Below are 25,491 nucleotides of genomic sequence, written 5' to 3' on the forward strand. Positions count from 1 at the left end.
GTTTGAAGACTGCAGTAAATGATAGTGTGGTAGTAGATAAATTCTATTCCCTGCTTCACCTCTAACCACTGCACTCTTAGACCACGGACAACTTATAAAAATAAACTATCACGTTGTATTCAATTATTCAGGCAAGTGGAGGTTGTAAACCACCCTCTCCCTAATTTGTCTGCCTCCAACATATTAAAACTACCACAGCTTGGCTCCAAGGAATCAGGGACTATTGAATTTGCCCCTACCAAGCAGAGATGGTGGACAGCATTATGAATAATAGCTGAAAATTGTTTATACTTTTATTTTAATCGGGAATAAAGAGAACTATAAAAATCCTTTAACTGTTCCCTCCTACCTATTAGTGTCTCAAAATTTTTGACTCATAACACATAGAAAAATCACAAGATTTGCTTCAAAACAAAAATATTAAAACCCCAAGTGCATGGTTTTCTATAATGTAATTCAGTTATTGTAAACTCTGCTTTGTCTCATAGGAATACAGTTATTCACTAAGAATATTCAGAAGAAAGGAAAAATAAATACATAAATGTTAAGATTTGTCCCATTTCATACCTCATCTAGCATGGTTTATTTTCAAATTACTACAAACATGGCCCTTTTTTTTACTAGAACTCTTTCCCCTGGAGATTGAATTGTAGAGATAACACAGAATGGAATGATTTTTATTTCATACGTAAAGACAGCTTCTTGGGTGTTATAATAATGGTAAAATATAGACTGTCTAAATCAAAACACAGCAAACGAATGCAATATTGGAGCTATCTGGGCTTAAAATGCATTTTCTATTGTAATTACCTAACCATTTCAGCAAAAAAGGGAATTTTATTAAGATTTGAGTTAACTCATTTAATCTGGCCATCTATGATTGTCATTTTAAATATCCATTTCATTTTGAGTATTTGGGCACATGGTTTGTTTATGGATACATGAGAAAATCTAGCACATAATTAATATATAAAACTGTCTGTCTTTATATCACAACATAGTTTACTTAATCAATTATGTTGTTTAACCAAAACCAAACTATAAAAAGCAAGCATGGATATAGTAGTTTTTTTCTCAGAAAAAAAGATTGACTATTATTTTTATGCAATTGCAAAGAATTACAATATTCTTTCAAACCTTGTTTCAAGAAAATGAGCAAAGGATACTTATAGACATGTTTTTGATAGATACCCCAGTGACAATGGAAGTCACTTATAAATTATAAGGTAAAATGTGAAACTAATAGGTAAAATTTGACATTTTAAGAGTTTCATCTTCCTCAAATATAAATATAAGAACCAATGTAGTTTGAAAATAGCAAAAGCCTTTCACTATCCATATGGACAGATATTTTGGAAAACCTATTACTTTTACCAATTAAATTTAAAACTGCACTGCCTGGTTGTTTCTTTGTTTATATATTTGTATTCCATCTTATTTTAATAAGGTTTTAAGAGGAAAACATCCATATGATTTACATTAAAATATTTTTCAGGGGGCTTCAGTAGGCTACATATTAGTAAATCTATCCTAAATACACTTATTTTTCAACAAATATTAATTAACTATTATGCAACAGGAACCATGCGAGGTAATGGAAATCCAGTAGTAAATCAAACAGACGTGGTTCTCATTCTGACAGAATAAGAGAGATGAACATAATTGCTAGTAGAAGAATAAACTGTAAATTAGGGTAAATGCTATGAAAGAAATAAAAAGGACTGGAGAAAAATGTGTGTGAGTGAGTGGAATGAAGCCACATTATATGTGGGAACATCTCTTTGAGAAATGGATATTGAAACTACGAACTGAATAATTAAATGGTGGTAGCCACATAAAAACTGGAATAAAGTGAATGACAAGCAGAAGAATTCAGTGAAGAAAAATGTGGTAGAAGTATAAAGAGCAATGAAGGTATTGTTATATTATAAGGCTGGAACAACCCACCAGGGAGAAAGCAAGAAGGATCCAATGCAGGAAGGCACTTGAATTTTTATTCCAAGTGCAACAGAAAGGCTTTCAGCAGAGAAGTGATAAGATCTGCTTCACATTTTAAGATGATGCGTAAGGAAGGATTAGAGGCGGCAAGGGTGGAAGCAGGGAGATCGCTTGAGAGACTGCTGCAGAAGTCCATATGAGGAATGACATGATAGACAAATGTGGTAGCTTTAGACAAGAAAGGAAGATAAATTCCTAATATAGTTAGTAGAAAATTGACTGAAACTTGAATCAATGAAACTTTCTGACAAATTGGACATCATGGTAAGCAGGAGGCAAGAACCAACTGGAAGGAAAAATAGCTTCTAGGTTTCTACCTTAACAAATTGGGTATATGATAGAACATTTACTGCTATGTGGAAAATTGGTATTTGAGTAAAAACAAAAAGTTCTGTTCTGCATGTTGAGTTTGGCATTTTTGAGGTATCCAATTACGTGTATTAAGAATCAAATTGGAATTTAGAACACAGAGGAGAGATTTGGACTATAAATATATATTTTTATATTATCAATGCATGGGTTTTACTTGGGACAACCCTTTTTTCTACTGATAATATGATCGTATGTTCAGGACTAAGTACAGCCCCAGTCACAATTCAAATAATTGTAATTAGTGGGAAGAAATATTTAGGGACTGATAGGTTTCTTGATACTTTCTCAATAAAACTAGATCATGTCCTTTGTAGGGACATGAGAGGATCTGGAGACCATTATCTTTAGCAAACTAACACAGGAACACAAAAACAAATATGGCATGTTCTCGCTTTTAAGTGGGAGCTAAATGATGTGAACACATGGACACATAGACAGGAACACAAAGCACTGGGGCCTATCACAAGGTAGAAGGTAGGAGTAGGGAGAGGATCAGGAAAAACAACTAATGGATACTAGGCTTAATATCTCGGTGATGAAATAATCTGTATAACAAACCCCCATGACACAAATATACTTGTATAACAAACCTGCACATCCTGCACATGTACCCATGAACTTAAAAGTTAAAAGAAAAAACTATATCTGTGGTTACTTAGCATTTTCACAAGAACAAATTTACACAGAGTTATACAGAATAATACAAGGCACAGTTTCCACATAATAGTATAAGACACACACTAATGAAATTTTTCCTTTTACTATAATGGTCAAATCATGCTATCAAGTATGAAGTCTCCATGGATTAGCCTACAAGACAAACTCTCATTACACCATTGCATTTATTTCTGTTAGCACTCATCCTTTTGATTTCTGACTACTTGAGTTCAACAATTGATCAGAACTTTTTGAAATTATAAATATTATCATACTTCTTACCATTTTCTCTTGTACTTAGATGACAGTTTAATGGATAGAATATCATGTCAATGAAAATACCACTTGTTCCAGGAGATACATTTAAAATAGCAATTCCACAATGACAAGAATATTACACAATAAATGCATTTGAGTAACAAACTGAATAGCTGATTAGAATCCCAAATTTTGTTTGAATAGATAATATGTTATCATTATTTAGTTCAAAAAGATTTACTAACACTCATCATATGATAATTTATTTTATGCACTAGAGATGTCAGTAGGGACACAAAAAATAAAAAAAAAATTGTCAGCATTTTAAGGCTCAGGTGGGAAACCAGCCTTGAAAGGTAAGTCAGGATTCACCAGCAGAGTAGGGAGAATATCATATGGAGAAAACAGTGTGAGAAAAAATGCAGATGTGACCACAGGAGGAAAGCTGGTCCATGGGCCACCTACTTTCTCTTCCCAAGCTCCATTCTCTCACACTTCTCTTCTTTGGCCACTCGTATGAGCTAGGTATAGTCACATTGAACATGTAATCTAAATTCATGAAGGTGAAACTGGGAAGAGGCTGGTACAGTACTTGGATTGGGTTGGCACCATATAGTGAAGGAATTGCAGGGTCTCTGGAGCCAGGAATATGGTTTAGAAGGGGGAGGCACCCATTATCCCAGTGAGCTTGTCTCTTGCCCTGACTTAAGGGTGATACTGGCTGCAGTTGCCAACACTTTCTCTGCTTATGGGATATATTGGTGTAAATTCAGACTCTCAATCCTCAAGATATTTTTTCAAGTGCTAATACTGGTTACAGTATTCCCCATAATAGAATGATCAATGATGGTTGCCTCACTAAGACAAGGAAGAATGAATAAAATTATTTAAAATAAGTGAAGAGAATGTAGCTTTGCCAGGAATTTATCTTCATTTTAAAAAGAATGCTTCATTTCCTCTTGTAACTTAATAAAACTAAATGTAACAAGATGTTCTTTCCTAATTTTTAGCAAGAATACAACATTTTTCTCTAAAAGTTTTGATAGTTGATACTGTCTGTGACCTTCTTTGTGGGAAAACAGTTCAATTAAGTGATGTATTAAAAAGTCACTTGCTACAAGAGGAGAACTCTCATTTTGATTCTATCTCATTTTCATAATCGTTTGAAACACCTTAAACATAATGGAAAACAAATAAATATGCCAGACAATTTAATCAAGTTACATAGCAGTCCGTCCCCTTTTCTTGCATATATTTATCTTGTCATTTCTGCTTGAATGTTTTATCCTCAGGTGAATGCAGTATTTTCTAATTATTTTGAGGAAAGCTTAACAGAGATAGGAATAATCCATTAAACATGGTCTTATTCCTGCAGCATTGTTACCCATTGTAGAAATTTAATTCTTGCCATAACTTCAGTTGATAAACATGTTAATAAGAAATTTAACTGAGAAAAATAAAAGCATAAGAAAGAGATATTCCCTTGACACAATAGTATCCTCTACGAATGATAATTTCTTATAATTTTTCTTCAGTGAAAATTCTAACATGTCTTCACTGATAAAATTTCATGGTCCCCTAATAAACAACCTTATCTTTACTTTGATACAAATAATCACAGAAGCCCAGCCAATGTAATATCTATAAGGATTTTTGTCCTCTCAGTTGGCATTTACTTTTCTGACTGTAAACCAAAAATAAAATTCTAAGCCCCTCAGCTAACTGAATGGAACCCACCTCCTGGCCAAAAAGAACCCAAAACAGAAAAACATTCAGACCCTGACAGGAAGTGGGAGTCGAACATGCCTTATTATACCCTCCTCCCTATGTTGCTTCCCTTTTAGCCTAACTGCTAATGTGAAGGCCCAGAACTCCTGGCAATAATATGCAGCACTAGGTTGCCATTCTTTAAAACGAAGCTGCTGAACCATCTATGAGCTCTGTCCTGGCAAAAGGTATTGTGAGAGGCAACACAGTTTACATTTCATTAGGTTTATTCCCACATCCTTGGTGAGATTTGCCCATGATTTCAGACTTTACCTGGGGAAATAAACCCTATTCCCGGTTCACAATGTGATGGATTTTGAGAATTTATAAATCAGGAAAGACTTATAAATGCATTCTATTTTATTTCATGGGCATGTAGCACAGGATAAAGTGGCAAGAATCTTCAACTGCTACACATTTTCCATGATTGTGAGAGCTAAAGCAGAAGGAAAGTTTAATGTTTCTCAAAGAGCAAAGACAAACAGAAAGCAGAAGGCCTGAGGATCAGCATCACATAAACAACAAGCTGAGGAGCAGGGGATCCCCGAGAGAGTCAAGAAACTGAGGGAGGAAAGGTTTATGGGAAGGAAGAAGTGATGAATGGTGTGAAATGTCACCTAGTGGTCAAGCAAGAGGATCTGAAACATTTTCCTTCGTGTTTATGAATTTGAGAATTTGGATGACTTTATAGAGAAATTTAAATAGAAAGATAAATAGCAAATATAGAACTTCTAAGAGGCTCAAATGAGAAAAAATTAGAAGAAAAAGAATGCATGTAAAGAGACAGATTTGTTCTATAAATTTGAGAGAGCTCTCTGAGAGGATTAGTCACATCATCTTTGTGTATGTATTGGCTGGGGAGGGTGTCTGCTAAAAAACCGAAAACCTGCTAGACAAATTCTAAAAGAGCTGTAACACTACTTTATGTCTTTTTGTAATCTACTACTTTAAATTTTTAAAGAAAAATTTTAGGTAATTTTTACATAAGTTTTACTTTATTTTACGTAATTAAAAAATACCATAGGCCAGGCACCGTGGCTCACGCCTGTATGCCTGTAATCCCAGCACTTTGGGAGGCCGAGGTGGGTGGATCAGCGGAGGTCAGGAGTTCGAAACCAGCCTGACCAACAAGGTGAAACCCCGTCTCTATTAAAAATACAAACATTAGCCAGGCGTAGTGGCAGGGGCCTGTAGTCCCAGCTACTTGGGAGGCTGAGGCAGGAGAATTGCTTGAATCCAGGAGGTGGAGGTTGCAGTGAGCTGAGATCGCACCCCTGCACTCCAGCCTGGGTGACAGAGGAATACTCCTTCTTAAAAAGATAAAATACTATAAATAAGCCATCATATTTTTATTCAACTTCAATGAGTTTATTTTTTAACAAGTTTTTTTCTTACACTGATACTGTTATCCAATTTAATGAAATATTTAATAAAATTTCAGTTTAACACATAACTGATTCAATGTATCTGATGAATTATTTGTTTGCTTATGATGATATTAATATAGTAAAAATCCTAATTAATAATAATAATGTGTTTTAGTTAGCCACACTTTTTATGTGTAGTGTACTTAGAGTTGCAGACATTGGAAGTTCCATAAACTCATTTCAGTGTACCAGTTTTTCTTAACACAAATGAATAATAGAATTTTCCCCCCAACTCACAACTCCAAAAGCTTTCTACTGTTTAATTCTATTCATGTGTTGTAATCCATAGTTATTCACTCAAATTCTGTTACTTTTGCCTTAAAAAGTGATAAAAACATAATTCTAAAACATAACCTAGACCTTAAGTGCTGAACAGTTTCTTGGCTTCCATTATATGCCTTACTGTATTTCAATATATTAAATTATTTCACAAAGTCAAACATCATTGATACATATGGTCTGGAAAAAGAATACGAGAGGGAACAGCTAAGGTCATCTGTGAATTCGTTCAATCTATTTATGTCTGAGCCCACTGAGATTTATTGAGGAAAATAGTCATGCTCCTTGAAACTAAAGACTAATCTCTGGAGCAAAGAGCCCCAAGTGGTTTGATAGCAAGACTCACCCCTTATTCTCTCAATAGATGTTTGCACAGAAGAACATGGGTGATGATGGTTTTGAGAAAAATGTACTTTTCTCATGAAAAATTTTCAACATATTGTGACGTAGAAGGAAGTAGAACAGATAAAGAACTAGATATGTGTTGAGTGAGTACTAGATAGGGATATATGGACAAAACAGAATGCCAAGTATTTACGTTTGGACAGTATTATACCGTAAATAAATATATGCAAAATAAGTTATCATGCAAAATTAAAGATGACAGGTTTCATCAGCTACCCAGATTTTAGGTTAAAGGTCATTGTTATCTCCCATTTTTCCAGAGTCACAGAGTGAATTCATCAAAGGGCATTGATTCTTGGGTGATTAGCACAGCCATGGAATTTTTCAAGGATGCTTTACATTAAATTTCTATATGATTTAGGCCACAATTTTGTTCACGTTACTTCCTTAAATTTTATATGCAATATAAATAATACTACCTGTTACTTAATTGTTACTGATGTTTGTCATTATTTCATCTAACCTAAATATTTATGTAAGTGAAAATGAGAAGCTCTATAATATGGGAATTGAATGAAGCCACTACATGGAGAATGATATGCATTCCTCAGAAACCATGTGTAATCAAAGAACTTCCAAGTTCCTACAACTTAAGCTTCCTAGAATTTGACTCTGATCACACACTGAAATCCATAATCTTATTGCCACTTCTTTTTTTCCCTTAATTTAAGGAACTGGCATAAAAACACAATTCTATTGCCAATCAAATTTTGGTTTTCTGAAATCCTAGTATAAATAAGATTTTAAAATAAAGCAAAAACAAGAATAATGCATATGGCTTTGTACTTCTCTTCAATAGGCCTGGATTTCCTGAGAAACTTTATAATCTGTCTTTAAAATTTGGGCTCTGCTGCCTATTATAGACTGAAATCTATATACATAGAGTACACAGACTACTTCTTATTGTTGTATCTCCATTTAATAGCAATAAATCATTTTGGAAGCTCAAAGTGTTGAGACTTGAGAGAGCTTAACCGTTCACTGAGTGTAATGACATGATACAATGCTTGGAAAATTGTGTGTGTGTGTGTGTGTGTGTGTGTGTATTCATCACATACATCATAAGAAAATGAGTATTTAGGCCGGGCACAGTTGTCTCACACCTGTAATCCCAGCACTTTGGGACGCCGAGGCAGGTGGATCCCCTGAGGCCAAGAGATCGAGACCATCCTGGTCAACATGGTGAAACCCCATCTCTACTGAAAATACAAAAATTAGCCGGGCATGGTGGCACACACCTGTAGTCCCAGCTACTTGGGAGGCTGAGGCAGGAGAATTGCGTGAACCTGGGAGGTGGCGGTTGCAGTGAGCCAAGATCACGCCACTGCATTCCAGCCTGTCCACAGAGCAAGACTCCGTCTCAAAAAAAAAAAAAAAAAAAAAGTATTTAAGTGGCATTATCATTAGTGTTCTAATTGCAACAGATTTCTAGCCTTTCAGTATTACCTGCTAGCTTTTAGCTTTTGTTCTCTTTAAAGAAAATTCACAGTACAAGACCTGTGGAAAATTTAATTGATTCTCAAACACTTAGTTCTCTTATAATTTCCTGTTCATGTCATTGTCCTGAACACGGACAGTATACTAATTATAAACAAGGTGATTTCTAACTTTGAAGTAAAGGGCATGATGAGATACTCTTTCACACTGAATGTGGGTAGAAATCCCCCAGCTCTCAGGATGTTTGAGGCATAGACAACTGGTAGCTGATAAGAACACTGAAGAACTAGGAATTTATCTAGATCTTATTTTAACTGCAGATTCTGGTATAACTCCTCATGATGAGAAATATCTATTTTTACCAATTCCTCAAAATTTTTATCTTTATATTTCTATTCTCTGTATGCCTGAAATAATGGTTTTAAATGAGAAAAATAATTTTTTAAATTTAATCACTCATGTAAAAAGTAGTTTTCCTTGTCTTAGTGATATTTGTTGATTTTCTAGATCCTCGCTAACTTGACCAGTAGTCATATGGGTCATTCAACAGATACACTCAACTGCCTTTATTTGAAAGGATCTATAAAAGGAACCCACTGCTCAGAGAAGTGCTCTCTATATCCAACCTCAAAGTTAACATTCCAAAAGAATTAAACCACTGCACAGCATCAATGCTGCCTAGCTGCAAAGAAAAGGATCAGGGACTAGGATTCCTAAGCTTAAAAGAAACATATTAAGTTATAGTTTAGGAAAATGTTCCTGCTGTTTTAGTTATGTAGCTATTTCTCTAGACTATCTTTCGACTAGATTTTAGTTTGTTGCTTAGCAGATGTGTTCTTAGAAAGCTGATAATGTGTTGAACATAGTTCAAATTTATTATATACAGCTCCAAAATTCATATCGAAAATTTTGGCCTTTTAAATAATACAATTCTTAAATAAGCTTTACTCATTGTGTTATACCAAATGTTGATACAAGTTATGTGTGTTTGTTGATACAATTATCAGATAATTCAAAACACAGCAATGTTTTTTATTTTTCAGGGAGTAACTTCTCAAGTATATTCCTTAAGTTGTTTAATATTGAAGGAAGAAAAATGGACCCTAAAATTTTCCTAATAGGAAGATTTTACCTTAAAGGTAATCTATTACTTAAAACAATGTGATCGAAAAGAGTTGTGTTATTTGAAGTAAGAGTAAAGTTAATAGTGACAACACCATACTATTTTTATTGTAGTTGAGGGCTTTTTTTTTTTGGTTTATTTTCAAAATATTTTCTCATAATGACTCTTCCAGGATATTTTAAGCTATTCCATATAAAAGCACAAATTTCTAGGATACAGAACCAGCTAGTTACTAATAAAGTTTGAATTGTCATCTTTATTTCCCATTGTAACATTCATAAAAATGGACATATATATGCAACATTATTAGAGTTCTACAAATTCAGTTTAGATTAAATTATCTAAAAGATATCAAAGGGATCATCACTAAGCAAATCACAAAGAGGCTGTAGAATTCAAACAAAGAAGAAATAAAATATTTCCACTACCTCTTGGAGAGATGTGCGCTTCAGGGATGAAAAACTAACAGTAGCATCCTTTAAATTGGGATCTGGACAATAATTATAAAACCTAGTAACAAAACCTAGTAAATAAAAATTCCATCTAAATAATTACTGTATAATTTTTTTAAACATAATATAAAGATAATGATAAAATATAATACTTACCTGTGTATAAAATCCCAGATTTTTAAAATCAAAATGTAGAGTGAAGTGGGTGAGGCCAAATAAAATCATGCTTGATTCTTCCTTTTATTTAAATAAAATATAAATGGATAAGTTATTCTTTATGTTGTTAATTAGTGAAATCTATTTTTCTTAAAAAAATAAAGCCAACCACTAAGCATGAAAAGACAAGAATATTTTCTGAATACTTACAGCAACAAAAACAAAAATAGCTTATAGAGGAAAAAGCCAAAATGCCGTAAAAATCAACAAATAAAATTCAGACAGAATCGTGGAAATGTCTATTGCAATTATAAAATAAATGGATTAAATATATAAATATAAAAATATGTAGATTGTACACATATAAATATGTAGATAAAAACACATAAAATTTAGCTTTGATTTAAAAATGAAATCTTGGTAGATTTCTTTGGGAAAAATACAATTAAAAAGTTAAACATGAAAAATATATAGAAAAAAACAAAAATTTGAGAGCTTTGTAAAAATACCTTTTCAAGGATAATTGTATTAATTTTTTGCTTTAATTTGAAAATTGTTGATGCAAAAATTAGGAGGGATCTTTGGTGGAAATAATGATTTTTTTTCATTACAAGTGTTCCACTACAAAATGTAGTGTTATAGACCATATAATCATAATTTTCTAGGCACATCTAAAACAATTTGTTTTAAAACCGCACAACTAAATGGAAATTGAACAACCTGCTCCTGAATGACTACTGGGTAAATAACGAAATTAAGGCAGAAACAAATAAGTTCTTTGAAACCAATGAGAACAAAGACACAATGTACCAGAATCTCTGGGACACGGCTAACGCAGTGTTTACAGGGAAATTTATAGCACTAAATGCTCACGTGAGAAAGTGGAAATGATCTAAAGTCAACACCCTAACATCACAAAATAACTAGAGAAGCAAGAGCAAACAAATTCCAAAGCTAGCAGAAGACAAGAAATAACTAAGATCAGAGCAGAACTGAAAGAGACAGAGACTCTTTCAAAAAATCCTTCAAAAAAATCAATGAATCCAGGAGCTGGTTTTTTGAAAAGATTAACAAAATCGATAGACTGCTAGCCAGACTAAGAAAGAAAAAAAGAGAGAAGAATCCAATAGACACAGTAAAAAATGATAAAGAGGATATAACCACTGATCCCACAGAAATACAAACAACCATCACAGAACACTATAAACACATCTGTGTAAGTAAACTAGAAAATCTAGAGGAAATGGATAAATTTCTGGATACATACAACCTCCCAAGAATAAACCAGGAAGAAGTCAAATCCCCGAATAGACCAATAACAAGTTCTGAAATTGAGGGAGTAATTAATAGCCTACCAACCAGAAAAACCCCAGGACCAGATGGATTCATAGCTGAATTCTACCAGAGGTACAAAGAGGAGCTGGTACCATTCTTCCTGAAACTATTCCAAACAATAGAAAAACAGGGACTCCTCCCAATTCATTTTATGAGGCCAGCATCATCCTGATACTAAGACCTGGCAGAAACACAACAAAAAAAGAAAATTTCAGGCCAATATCCCTGATGAACACTGATGCAAAAATCCTCAATAAAATACCAACAAAGCAAATCCAGCAGCACATCAAAAGGCTTATCCACCACAAACAAGTCGGCTTCATCCCTGGGATGCAAGGCTGGTTAAGCATACACAAATCAATAAATGTAATCCATCACATAAACAGAAACAATGACAAAAACCACATGATTATCTCAATAGATGCGGAAAAGGCCTTCGATAAAATTCAACACCTCTTCATGCCAAAAACACTCAATAAACTAGGTATTGATGAAACATATCTCAAAATAATAAGCTATTTATGACAAACCCACAGCCAATATCATACTCAATGGGCAAAAGCTGAAAGTATTCCCTTTGAAAACCAGCACAAGACAAGGATGCCCTTTCTCACCACTCCTATTCAACATAGTACTGGACATCCTGGTCAGGGCAATCAGGCAAGGCAAAGAAATAAAGGTATTCAAACAGGAAGAGAGGAACTCAAATTGTCTCTGTTTGCAGATGACATGATTGCATATTTAAGAAACCCCATCGTCTCAGCCCAAAAACTGCTTAAGCTGATAAGCAACTTCAGCAAAGTCGCAGGATAGAAAATCAATGTGCAAAAATCACAAGCATTTCTATACACCAATAACAGACAGAGAGCCAAATCATGAGTGAACTCTCATTCACAATTGCTACAGAGAGTATAAATACCTAGATATCCAACTTACAAGGGATGTGAAGGACCTCTTCAAGGAGAACTACAAACCACTGCTCAAGGAAATAAGAGAGGACACAAACAAATGGAAAAAAATTCCATGCTCGTGGGTAGGAAGAATCAATATTGTGAAAATGGCCATAGTGCCCAAACTAATTTATAGATTCAATGCAATTCCCATTAAGCTACCATTGACTTTCCTCACAGAATTAAAAAAAAACTAATTTAAATTTCACATGGAACAGAAAAAGAGCCTGTATAGCCAGCACAATCCTAAGCAAAAAGAACAAAGCTGGAGGCATCATGCTACCTGACTTCAAACTATACTGCAAGGCTACAGTAACCAAAACAGCATGGTACTGGTACCAAAACAGATATGTAAACCAATGGAATAGAACAGAGGCCTCAGAAATAATGCCACATATCTACAACCATCTGATCTTTGACAAACCTGACAAAAATAAGCAATGGGGAAAGGATTCCCTATTTAATAAATGATGCTGGGAAAATGGTGAGCCATATGCAGAAAACTGAAAGTGGACCCCTTCCTTACACCTTATATAAAAACTAACTCAAGATGGATTAAAGACTTAAACATAAGGCCTAATACCATAAAAACCCAAGAAGAAAACTAGGCAATACCATTCAGGACATAGGCATGGGCAAAGACTTCATGACTAAAACACCAAAAGCAATGGCAACAAAAGCCAAAATAGACAAATAGGATCTAATTAAACTAAAGAGCTTTTGCACAGCAAAAGAAACTGTCATCAGCATGAACAGGCAACCTACAGAATGGGAGAAAATTTTTGAAATCTATCCATCTGACAAAGGACTAATATCCAGAATCTACAAAAAACTTTAACAAATTTACAAGAATAAAGCAAACAATCCCATCAAAAAGTGGGTGAAGGATATGAACAGACAGTTCTCAAAAGAAGACACTTATGCGGCCAACAAACATATGAAAAAAAGCTCATCACTGGTCATTAGAGAAATGCAAATCAAAACCAGAATGAGATACCATCTCATGCCAGTTAGAATAGCAATCATTAAAAAGTCAGGAAACAACAGCTGCTGGAGACGATGTGGAGAAATAGGAACACTTTTACACTGTTGGTGGGAGTGTAAATTAGTTCAACCATTGTAGAAGACAGTGTGGTAATTCCTCAAGGATCTAGAACCAGAAATACCATTTGATCCAGCAATCCCATTACTTGGTATATACCCAAAGGATTATAAATAATTCTACTATAAAGACACACGCACACGTATGTTTACTGTAGCACTATTCACAATAGCAAAGACTTGGAACCAACCCAACTGCCCATCAATTATAGACTGGATAGAGAAAATGTGGCACATATGCACCATGGAATACTATGCAGCCATAAAAAGGATGAGTTCATGTCTTTTGTAGGGACATGGATGAAGCTGTAAATCATCATTCTTAGCAAATTAACAAAGGAACAGAAAACCAAACACTGCATATTCTCACTCGTAAGTGGGAATTAAACATTGAGAACACATGGACACAGGCAGAGGAACACTACATACCAGGGCCTGTCAGGGTGTGGGGTCAAGGGGAGGGATAGCATTAGAAGAAATACCTAACGTACATGATGGATTAATGGGTGCAGCAAACCACGATGGCACATGTCTATCTATGTAACAAACCTGCATATTCTGCACATGTATCCCAGAACTTAAAGTATAATTTTAAAAAAAGAAAAAGAACAATTTGTTTTAAAAGATCTCCTTTGCATTTAAGCATTCTTTTTCACTCTTTCTTCCTCTGTTTCCAAAATAACTTAAAAACATTTTGCCAAAAGAAAATAATCTTTAAAATAAATAACAATAATTGAGTCTAGGAATATGTCCTCAGTTATTGCAACCAAGCACTACATTTTACTATGTGAAGGTCAAGAAATCTATCTAACATCCTGTTTATATCAAAGAGTTTATATATTTTTCTCATCGATCTTATATTTCTATATCTTTCTTATGAAGCATGTAACTTATATAGGCACATAGAGACCATAATACAAAAAATAATATTTTCTATCTTTATCAAGGGAAATGAAATGTTCTCATTAATTACTTCCAGGACAGAGCAATCCAAGTGAGAATTGAAGATGTCCATGAACATAACTGGAAATTAAGCACATAAGGTCAGAGTTCAAAATTATCATACTGCAGTAGAAAAAACAACAGTCTACAACTTAGGAGAATTTAGGAAGGTTCTTTTAGGAGAATTTTGGGACAATTAAGCATAGGATAAACCCTTTTACCTCTCAACTTTCCCAGGTCTCATATTCCAAAATTGCATGATCTTATGTAACTCCAAGTTATTGAACTTAGTCCAAACTTCAGGTTTTTCAGTGGGTGTCACCATAAGGAAATTGTATAAACTTTTGAAGGTATTCTGTCATGTAGTAATAAATATAGCTTAAGAAAGTGCTATAATCATTAATTTGCATGGAATTAACAGTTAAAATACATATTTGTTCATGTAGGGTGAAAAAACACATTATAATATCAATTGTAGTTGAGGTTCAAGGTTATTTTGTGAAAATAATAAAGAATTAAATAGAATAAAAACTTATTACATATAATAAAGGCTAACAGGGAAAGAGATCTTACAATTGATAATAAAGAAATTAAACCTATTGTAGAAAGCACAGGTTGGCAACCTATGGCCCAAAAACCAAATCTAGGCCACTTCCTGTTTTTGAAATAAAGTTTTATGCGAACATAAATACCTTCATTATATATTGTCTATGGCTGATTTTACCCTACAGAGATAGAATTGAATAGTTGCCATGGATAATATATGGCCCACAATGCTTAAAATATTTATTATCTAGGCCTTTATTGAAAAAATATGTCAACATCTGGTAGAGGAATTTCAAGATGAAAATGCTAACTAATGCCATACTAAAAATACAACCCAAATTAACTAAACTTTGGTTTGGAAGGAGTCTTTGGACTTCATAAAAACTGAGTAAATAAAGCCCTTATGATGTAAAAGATACAAGCATTTTAATATAGTTTTAAAGATCACAAATTTGAATCCCTAATAATTAGTAAAAAAAAAAAAGGGTTTTTTTAATAGAATTCACATATTCCACATTTAAAACAAATTTTTATATCTCACTTGATTTTTATCATTAAAAGTCAGAATGTTTTACATCATTAATGGTATTCATAATTGAATACACATGGCACACACTTGGTGCGCTTCTGAATTGTTTCATAACCATTGATTAAAATAAAAATGTATTCTTTGAATGACAAAGTCTTCACTGGCATTTCTTCTCCCATAGAAAAGCCTTCCACTCAGACAGAGTCCTAGTATTTTCAGTGACTAGTCTGGCATACAGCATGTGCCCTATAAGTTAAATAAATAAATTTTTTTCTGAGAAAAAATATGTAAACTTTGTCTTTTGCTACCTATTGGATTATGAAAGGAAGATTTTGGTTGCTGTTCATTTTTCTGTAGACATTTACAGGGAAATGAAAACAGCCCATGTAAATTATATTAATCAAAAGCGCACAATTTCCAGAGATTGCCTTTCACTTGAAGATAATGAAACAGCCATGGTTAGTTAGCTTCTGATTTACTTTAAGTTTCTATAGCTGATATTTCCACTTAAATAGATTTGTAAGTCTCTTCCTTAAATATTGAATTTATCCAGAAACAGTCTTTCTTTACATTGCTTTAAATGAATATTGATTTTTCTTTTAGCTTTAAAAGCCATCAGTTGAGTCTTAAAATGTATCAGTAATTATTATGAGAATTAAATAGTGCAAGTAAAATGACCCACTTTAATTAATCTAGTTGAGCAGCTAATGATCACATTTTTTTTTTACATAAAATCGTATTCCTTTCTGTAGTTGGTCCAGTGGCATTTCATCAGGAAGAAATACGGTAAGAAGAGTGCAGCTATCTCCATCCATACAGAGCTGATTATAATATAGAAGTCCTGTAACTGGTCATTTCATTTCAGAAGCTTATTGATACGGCTCAGCTGAATTATGTCTCCCAAATGTCATATTGAATTATGTCTCCATAATTCCCATGTGTCATGGGTAGGACCCTGAGGGAGATAACTGAATCCTGGGGATGGGTCTTTCCCATGCTATTCTTGTGATAGTGAATAAGTCTCACAAGATCTGATGGTTTTATAAAAGGGAGTACCCCTGCACAAGCTCTCTTTGCATGCCTCTATGTAAGATGTGACTTTGCTCCTCCTTCACCTTCTACCATGATTGTGAGTACTCCCCAGCATGTAGAACTGTGAGTCAATTAAACCTCTTTCCTTTAAAAATTACCCAGTCTCGGGTATGTCTTTATTAGCAGCATGAGAAGAGGCTAATACAGTAAATCGGTACCAGTAGAGTGGGGTGCTGCTGTAAAGACACCCAAAAATGTGGAAGTGACTTTGGAACTGGGTAGGGCAGAAGCTGGAGCACGTTGGAGAGCTCAGACGAAGACAGGAAGATGTGGGAAAGTTTGGAACTTCCTTGAGACTTGTTGAATGGCTTTGACCAAAATGCTGATAGTGATATAGACAATAAAATCCAAGCTGAGGTAGTCTCAGATGGAGATGAGGAACTTGTTGGGAACAGGAGTAAAGGTTACTCTTGCTATGCAAAGAGACTGTTGGCATTTTGCCCCCACCCTAGAGATCTGTGGAACTTTGAACTTGAGAGAGATGATTTAGGGTATCTGGTGGAAGAAATTTCTAAGGGGCAAAGCAATCAAGAGGTGACAGGCATACAAGTTAGGGAAATTTGCAGCCTGATGATGCAATAGAAAAGAAAAACCCATTTTCTGGGGAGAAATTTAAGCCAGCTGCATAAATTTGCGTAAGTAAGGAGAAGCTGAATGTTAATCAAAAAGACAATGGGAAAAATGTCTCCCAGGCATGTCAGAGACCTTCATAGCAGCCCCTCCCATCACAGACCTGGAGGCCTAGGAGGGGAAAATGCTTTCATGGATGGGGACCAGAGCCCCCCTGCTCTATGCAGCCTTGGGACATGGTGTCCTGCGTTCCAACTGCTTCAGCCCCAGCTCAGCTAAATGGGGCCAATGTACAGCTCAGGCCATTACTTCAGAGGGTGCAAGCCCCAAACCTTGGCAGTTTACATGTAGTTTTGGGCCTGTGGGTACACAGAAGTCAAGAATTGAGGTTTGGGAACCTATGCCTAGATTTCAGAGGATGTATGGAAATGCTTGGATGTCCAGGAAGAAGATTGCTGCAGGGGTAGGGCCCTCACGGAGAACCTCTGCTGGGGGAGTGTGGAATGGAAATGTGGGGTTGGAGCCCCCACACAGAGTCCCCACTTGGGCACTGCCTAGTGGAGCCATGAGAAAACAGCCACCATCCTCCATACCCCAGAATGGTAGATCCACTGACAGCTTGCACCGTGTGCCTGGAAAAGCCACAAACACTCAATGCCAGCCCATGCAAGCAGCCGGGGGGGGGAGCCGTACCCTGCAAAGCCACAGGGGTGGAGCTGCCCAAGGCCATTGGAGCCCACTTCCCTGCATTAGTGTGATCTGGATGTGAGACATGGAGTCAAATGAGGTCATTTTGGAGCTTTAACATTTAATCACTGCCCTATTGGATTTCAGACTCAAATAGGGCCTGCAGTCTCTTTGTTTTGTCCAATTTCTCCCCTTCGGAATGTATTTACCCAATGCCTGTATCGCCATTATATCTGGGAAGTAACTAACTTGCTTATGATTTTACTGGCTCATAAACAGAAGGGGCTTGCCTTGTCTTAAATGGGACTTTGGACTGTGGACTTTTGAGTTAATGCTGAAATGAGTTAAGAATTTAGAGGACTGTTGGCAAGGCATGATTTGTTTTGAAATGTAAGAACATGAGATTTGGGAGGGGCCAGGGACAGAAAGATTTGGTTTGGCTGTGTCCCCACTCAAATATCATATTGAATTGTAGCCCCCATAATTCCCATGTGTCATGGGTGGGACCTGGAAAGAGGTAATTGAATCATGGGGGCAGATTTTTCCCCCTGCTATTCTCATGATAGTGAATAAGTCTCATGAGATCTGATGGTTATATAAAGGAGAGTTCCCCTGCACACACTCTCTTTGCCTGTCACCATTTAAGATGTGACTTTGTTCCTCCTTCACCTTCTTCCATGATTGTAAGGCCTCCCCACATGTGGAACTGTGAGTCAATTAAACCTCTTTTCTTCATAAATTACTTAGTCTCAGGAATGTCTTTATTAGTAACATGAGAATGGACTAATACACTGATAGAAGAAAGGAAGAATGAAGACAGTGGCTTGGCCCCTTAAAAATGATTTACAAATCAAGAGGCAAAAAATCAGGTTATCTGTCTTCTTACCCAAATGTTTAAACATTTGAAAATTTTAAGGAAAACTTAGACAATCCCTGAGGAATATGTCATAATTATTGCCATTTAAATGAAATAAAATATATTATTAATTTTACCTTTTCATATACTCTGCTATTGATATTTTAAAATATTTACCCCTCTTTTTCCCTGAGAATCAGATTTTCTTGCCTTTTCACTTATTTAGTCATGGAAATTGGTTTAAGTCCATAAAGTATGAGCTGTAAAGGACTTTTATTCCAAAATCTACATGAGATCCCAACTACAGGTGCAACTATCAGCCTCTCTGATAAGACAATGGAAAAATTTAAAGAGATGGCTCCTATAAGTTCTCAGCTAGGCAAAAGACTTTCTAAGAAGTTGAATGGAATTGTCTCATCGCTCTTTGATTTTTAAGCCCAGAGTAGAAATGAACCAGGATTGAAGGTATACATAGGTGTGGCTTTTGTGTAACAGAGTGGTTTATAATCTAATCTGCAAGAATTCCATGCAACTTTTAAAGGATTTGTGCCATCTTGTACTGAAAGGATAGCAATTGTGTAAAATGAAAAGAGGACTCCTTCCCTAAGCAGTCTGAGGGAACTACTCAAATGCAAATATTTGCCATTTTTCATAGAAGAGCAGTGACTCACAGAATGGGACCAAGATTACAGCAGGCAGGGCCAAAAGCCCTGGAGAACAATTTTCAGGGAGCCAAACTGAGTTCTAATCAACATTTCATGCTCTCAGAGCATGGGGAATTGGTCAGCATAATAGATGCAGGCATTTGGTAAATTCACTATGCAATTATAACTTCAAAAAAAGTAAACATTTATTAAGTTAGAAATAAATGAGAACCTCCAAGGCCTAACAAAAAATTTCCGTAAACATCTGGAGCAAACATCTTAAATATGGTAACAAAGAAAACAGTTCCTTAAAAATAAGGGAAAACTCAATGATATACACTACCACCACATCTATTCTATTTTACTGGCAGTCCTAAGTAGTATAAGAGGAAACAAAAAAGGTATTAAGGGTATAAGACAGGAAAGCAAAATTATTAGAGATAATTCTTATCATTTACATAGAAAATGTAAAGGAATCCATAAATCTTACAAAAGGACAGAATATAAAGTCAATAGCATTTATATACACCAGAAGCAAATACCTAGAAAACAAAAACAAAGAGAAGAAAAAATTTTCAACAATTTAAATACAGCACTATTTACAAGAATGCAAGAATAAATATATCATAAGATATATAAAATCTCTACAGGTAAATTATAAAACTTTTAGAGCTATGAAAAATAACTGTAAAATGCAGAGAAACCACATTTATAAAGAGAAAAACTTTATATTATAGAAAAATCAATTTTCCCTAAATGGAACTCCAGATTTAATAAAATTTCAATAGAAATTTCTGTTTTTCTAAATGCAACTTGTTCAGATTGTTATAAAATTTATATAAAATAACAAAAAGAGCTAATAAATACCCTGGACTAATCTGAATAAGTGAAGGATGGGTAATTTGTCCTACTAAATACTTTAAATCTGCAATAATCTAAATAGTATGTTACAGCATCAGGGATAGAAAATATAGCTTATCTGATAAATAAAGGTGCTAAAAAGTACCCAAACATTAATGGAACATTGTTATATGACAGAGATAGCATGCCACATGGCTGGGTGAAGTTGAAATTATTTAATAAATAGATAAGTTGAAATTATTAAATAGAGATTAAGAAACATGGTTAGCCAAGTGAATAAAGAGAAAATTAAATCTCTACCTCATAGAATATAAAAATAGATTCCAAAAGCATTAAGGACTTAAGCTTCTTAATAGAAAATATAGGTAAATACCTTTTAGATTTTAGAGTGAGAAAAGTTTCTTAAATAAGTACAAAACGCATTGACTGCACAAGAAAAAAATGATGCATTTGGATTAAAACTAACATTAGTTAATCAAAACAATAGATCAAATTGGGAGGTGATATCTGTATTACAGACAAGTGCCAAAGCATTGGTATGGATAATAAAGTGCTTCTATAGGTCAATAAGAAAAGCAAAGTAAAAATTAAACAGAAAATTGTTGAAAGTTATAACTGGCACCAGGCACGGTGGCTCACGCCTGTAATCCCAGCACTTTGGGAGGCCAAGACGGGAGGATCATGGGGTGCCAAGCGTGGTGGCGGGCACCTGCAGTCCCAGCTTCTTGGGAGGCTGAGGCAGGAGAATCACTTGAACCCGGGAAGCGGAGGTTGCAGTGAGCCGAGACCATGCCATTGCACTTCAGCCTGGGCGACAGAGTGAGACTCCGTCTCAAAAACGAAAAAAGAAAAAAGAAAATTATAAATGGTAATTTCAAAAATAAAATCCATGAATGGCAATAAGCATATAATGAAATATTTAAAATTATTAATCGTTGCAAAAATAAAAATCAAAATTGCTGAGATACCACTTATATTCGTTTAAAAATAAAAAGAAGGCACCTATAATCCCAGCACTTTGGGAGGCCGAGGCGAGCAGATCACCTGAGGTCGGGAGGTAGAGACCAGCCTGACCAATATGGAGAAACGCTGTCTCTAATAAAAATACAAAATTAGCTGGGCGTGATGGCGCATGCCTGTAATCCCAGCTACTCGGGAGGCTGAGGCAGGAGAATCACTTGCACCTGGTAGGCAGAGGTTGCAAGGAGGTGGAGGTTGCAGTGAACCGAGATCGCGCCATTGCACTGCATTATGGGCAACAAGAGCAAAACTCCGTCTCAAAAAATAAAAAATAAAAATAAGGAATTAGACAATAATAAGTATTTAAATGGGCGTATAACCGGAGGATATCTTACATTTTGCCGAAGGAAGTGCAAATTGGTGCATTCACTTAGAAAATCAGTTTGGCATGTTTTCCTAAACCAGAACATTCTATGCCTTATGGTACAGAAATTTCATCCCTAAATATAAAATCAATATACTGCAATACGGTTTAAAATAAAGTAAGAATATACTTCTTCAGAGAGTATCTAACTGCTATAAGAAATTACAAAGGAATGACAAACATAGAATCAGAAAAAAGTTTGTTTAGACTCAGGTAGGTAGGGAAGTGAAATATAGAATAAATTTTAAAATTATTTTTAAAAAGAGAAATACTTTACATTGCCTGACATTTCATCCTCTGCGAGTATGCCTTAGAACAAGACATTGGAGGTTAAAAAAAAGGGGGATTCTCTCACGGATATTGTTTCCCAAGAACCTTCCATGACACGAGAATCCAGCCAAACTGAATGTGATTGTAGTGTATAAAAATTAGTAATTAGTAGCTTCTTATGCTGTGGCACCTTAACTCAAAACAAGCACCGTTTCTGAAACTCATCTGGAGAGCCAGCCTCTAGACACTCCCTACCCACTCCCACCACCAAACCCGCGGTTCCCCACCGGTGGTCCCTGGTTTGTTAGGAGCCAGGCTGCACATCAGGAGGAGAGCGACCAGCCAGCATTATCGCCTGAGCTCCACCTCCTGTCAGACCAGCAGCGGCATTAGATTCTCAAAGGAGCATGAACCCTATTGTGAACTGTGCATGCAAAAAGATCTAGGTTGTGCGCCCCTTATGAGAATCTAATGCTTGATAATCTGAGGTGGAACAGTTTCATCCCAAAACTACCCGCACAACCCTATCTGTGGAAAAATGGTCTTCCGTGAAACCGGTCTCTGGTGCCAAAAAGGCTGGGGACCACTGCCCTAGAGGAAGCACTAAACTTATTGAGTGATGGCATCTCATCCAATGGGACACTTTCCTAAGATATATTTGGTGGTAATTTTACTACTCAAAGTTTTCTTATTATTAAATTATTAACAAATATGCTCACATTATATTCTAACTTTGTGTAAATTAACAATTTTGCATTAAACCTTTCCAGTTTTCTTTACCAAAAAGTGTAAGAAACTTGAAGTGAATTATAATTTTATTTATAATAAGAGATTTCTGTGATTTTTACATATCTGAGTTTTTTACATATGAGTACTGTACACATAGTAGGCACTCAAGACATTCTTGTTGAGAAAAGGAGTAAATGAATGAGAAGGAAAATTTACATAATGATTAAGATTATAAGAACCCAAGACCTGCGTTTGGGTCTTCCTTCCTCTTTTACTAGCAATGTGAATCTGTAAATTTTAGTCTTTTTTATTTGCTGAGTAAAAAAGTGGTTTATAATAGCAATCACCACCGAGGGCTGTCATGATGATGTAATGACAACATGTATGCAAAGTGCTTAACAGTGTGCCTGGCACATGTAAAATGCTCAATAAATTTATTAATTTCATCATCATCATTATATATATAGATTACATATATATATATATAGAGAGAGAGAGAGAGAGAGAATGCTCACTTAATCAGACTTTCTCACTACTTGATTTCTCACTACCTAATTAAGAGAATTTACTGTAATACCTAAAGCTCAGTAAATTTATTGCATTCTTGAAGCCATGAAGACTGAAATGTTACATTAAAACTTATTATGCACTGAAAGATTTCATCATAGCAATGATCTTTATGTTCCAGAAAAGGTCATATAAACCACACCTTTTATTTTTCTTTTCTAAGCACGGAATATTGAATGTAGAATAAATGTTCAGTTTATCCCTTCCTTTCTTCACAAAAAATTAGCCAACTCTTCTAATGAATTGAACAGTGCTAGGCCTTTCCAAAATCCTCTCCTTATTGCAAACTTGTTTCAGGTGCTTTCTAAAAGCTCCTGATTAGCCTTAGAAGAAGGAAACATACATACAACATCCTGAATAACAGTGCCATTTATTGCAACTTGGAAATTTTTTTCCTCAGGTCCAGTAATAAGCAAGAACCAATGTGAAATGTTTGATAGAAATGGCAGTTCTAGAGTGGCATGATGGCTGCATTCTTTGGTTTACTAAACAAATGACGTGCATGGTGGCTAATGAAGCCATGAGCATTCCTAGCCCGTGCCTCAATGTGTTCCCCTAGACAACCTGCCAAATGAGGCCAGTGTTAAACACTGAAGGTCATAATGCTGTCTACTAAACAATTCTGATTTTTAATATCCTGTAGTTTATTTGAAATTTCCAAAGAAACATATAAACTCAAGCCAGCATAATTTAACCAAGTGATAAGAGTGACAGGAGATAAAATCAGAGGAATGCTCAAGAGCATCATCAGGTAGGGAAGGCTGATAAAAAGATTAAATGATTTTTTAATCCATAGATTTTTTTGAAAAAACGTGATAAAATATATACATTATATACAGTGAAATGCACAGATGTTAGGCATTCTGTTTGATGATCTTAACAGACATCTACACCCATGTGCTAACGATCCCAATGAAGATACAGAACATTTTCTTCACTCCAAAATGTTCCCTCATGCCCTTGTTCAAGAATACCCATGCCCATAGAAATAACTGCTTTGACTTCTATCACCATTAATTAGTTTGTACAAATGGAATCATACATTGTTAACAGGTTGTACTATTTTGTATCTTGCTTCTTTCTCTCAACCTACTGCTTTGAAGATTTATTCCTATTGTTGTATGCATCAAAAATTTGCTCCCTAGTATTACTTAGTATTATTTCATTGTATGAAGGCACCATGAATCGTTTACCATATCTCCTGTTGAAGGACATTTGGATTGTTTCCAGTTTAATGTTGATATGAATAATACTGCCAGAAATATTATTGTAAAAGTGTCTGTGAGGACATATGTTTTTATTTCCCTTGGATAAATATTAAAAAGTGAAATTTCTAGGTATCAGGGTAGACGTAGAATTACATTTAATCCCAGCTACTCGGGAGGCTGAGGCAGAGAATTGCTTGAACCTGGGAGGCAGAGGTTGCAGTGAGCTGAGAAAGCACTACTGCACTCCAGCCTGGGCAACAGAGCGAGACTGTGTCAAAAAAAAAACAAAAACGCATTTTTCAAAGTGTTCTTCCATTTTATACAGCCACCAAAAATGTATGAGAGTTTCTTACTAACATTTTATTTTGTCTTACTAATAATTTTATTTTGTCCATCTTTTTAATTTTAGTCATTCTAGTGGATTTGAAGTAGTATTTCATTGTGCTTTTTAATTTTCATTCCCTGAATATTAATAATAATAATTGTATTTGAGTACACCTATTAAACATATAAAATAACTTTTCAAGATTTTTATCCATTTTTATTGGGCTATTTGTTGTTTATCATTAATATGTAGTTCTTTGTATATTCTAGACGCATGTTCTTTGTTATATAATGCCCTGTCTTTTGTAAGCAGCTTTATTGAGGTATAATTGGCAAACAACAAACTGTACATATTTGCTATATAGAAGTTGAAATGTTTGAAGCATGTATGTGCTCATGAAACCTTAATGACAGATAATGAATACATCCTTCACCAAAATATGTCCCTCATGAACTCCACTCAATTCTCAGGCAATCACTACTGATTTGCTTTTAGTCACTACCAGATTAGTTTAATTTTGAACAAATTTATGTACATGGAATCATACAGTACATATTTTGTGTC

General features: G+C 35.0%; 1 non-coding gene across 1 annotated transcript; it reads right to left on the reverse strand.

Moving 5' to 3' along the window:
• Positions 1-5,911: 5,911 nt before the first annotated feature.
• Positions 5,912-5,972, reverse strand: LOC115831858. The gene has a single exon (XR_004027349.1). It is a non-coding gene; the product is annotated as a U7 small nuclear RNA (small nuclear RNA).
• Positions 5,973-25,491: the final 19,519 nt, after the last annotated feature.

This window comes from Nomascus leucogenys, chromosome 2, assembly GCF_006542625.1.
Source record: "Nomascus leucogenys isolate Asia chromosome 2, Asia_NLE_v1, whole genome shotgun sequence".
Classification (NCBI taxonomy): domain Eukaryota; kingdom Metazoa; phylum Chordata; class Mammalia; order Primates; family Hylobatidae; genus Nomascus; species Nomascus leucogenys.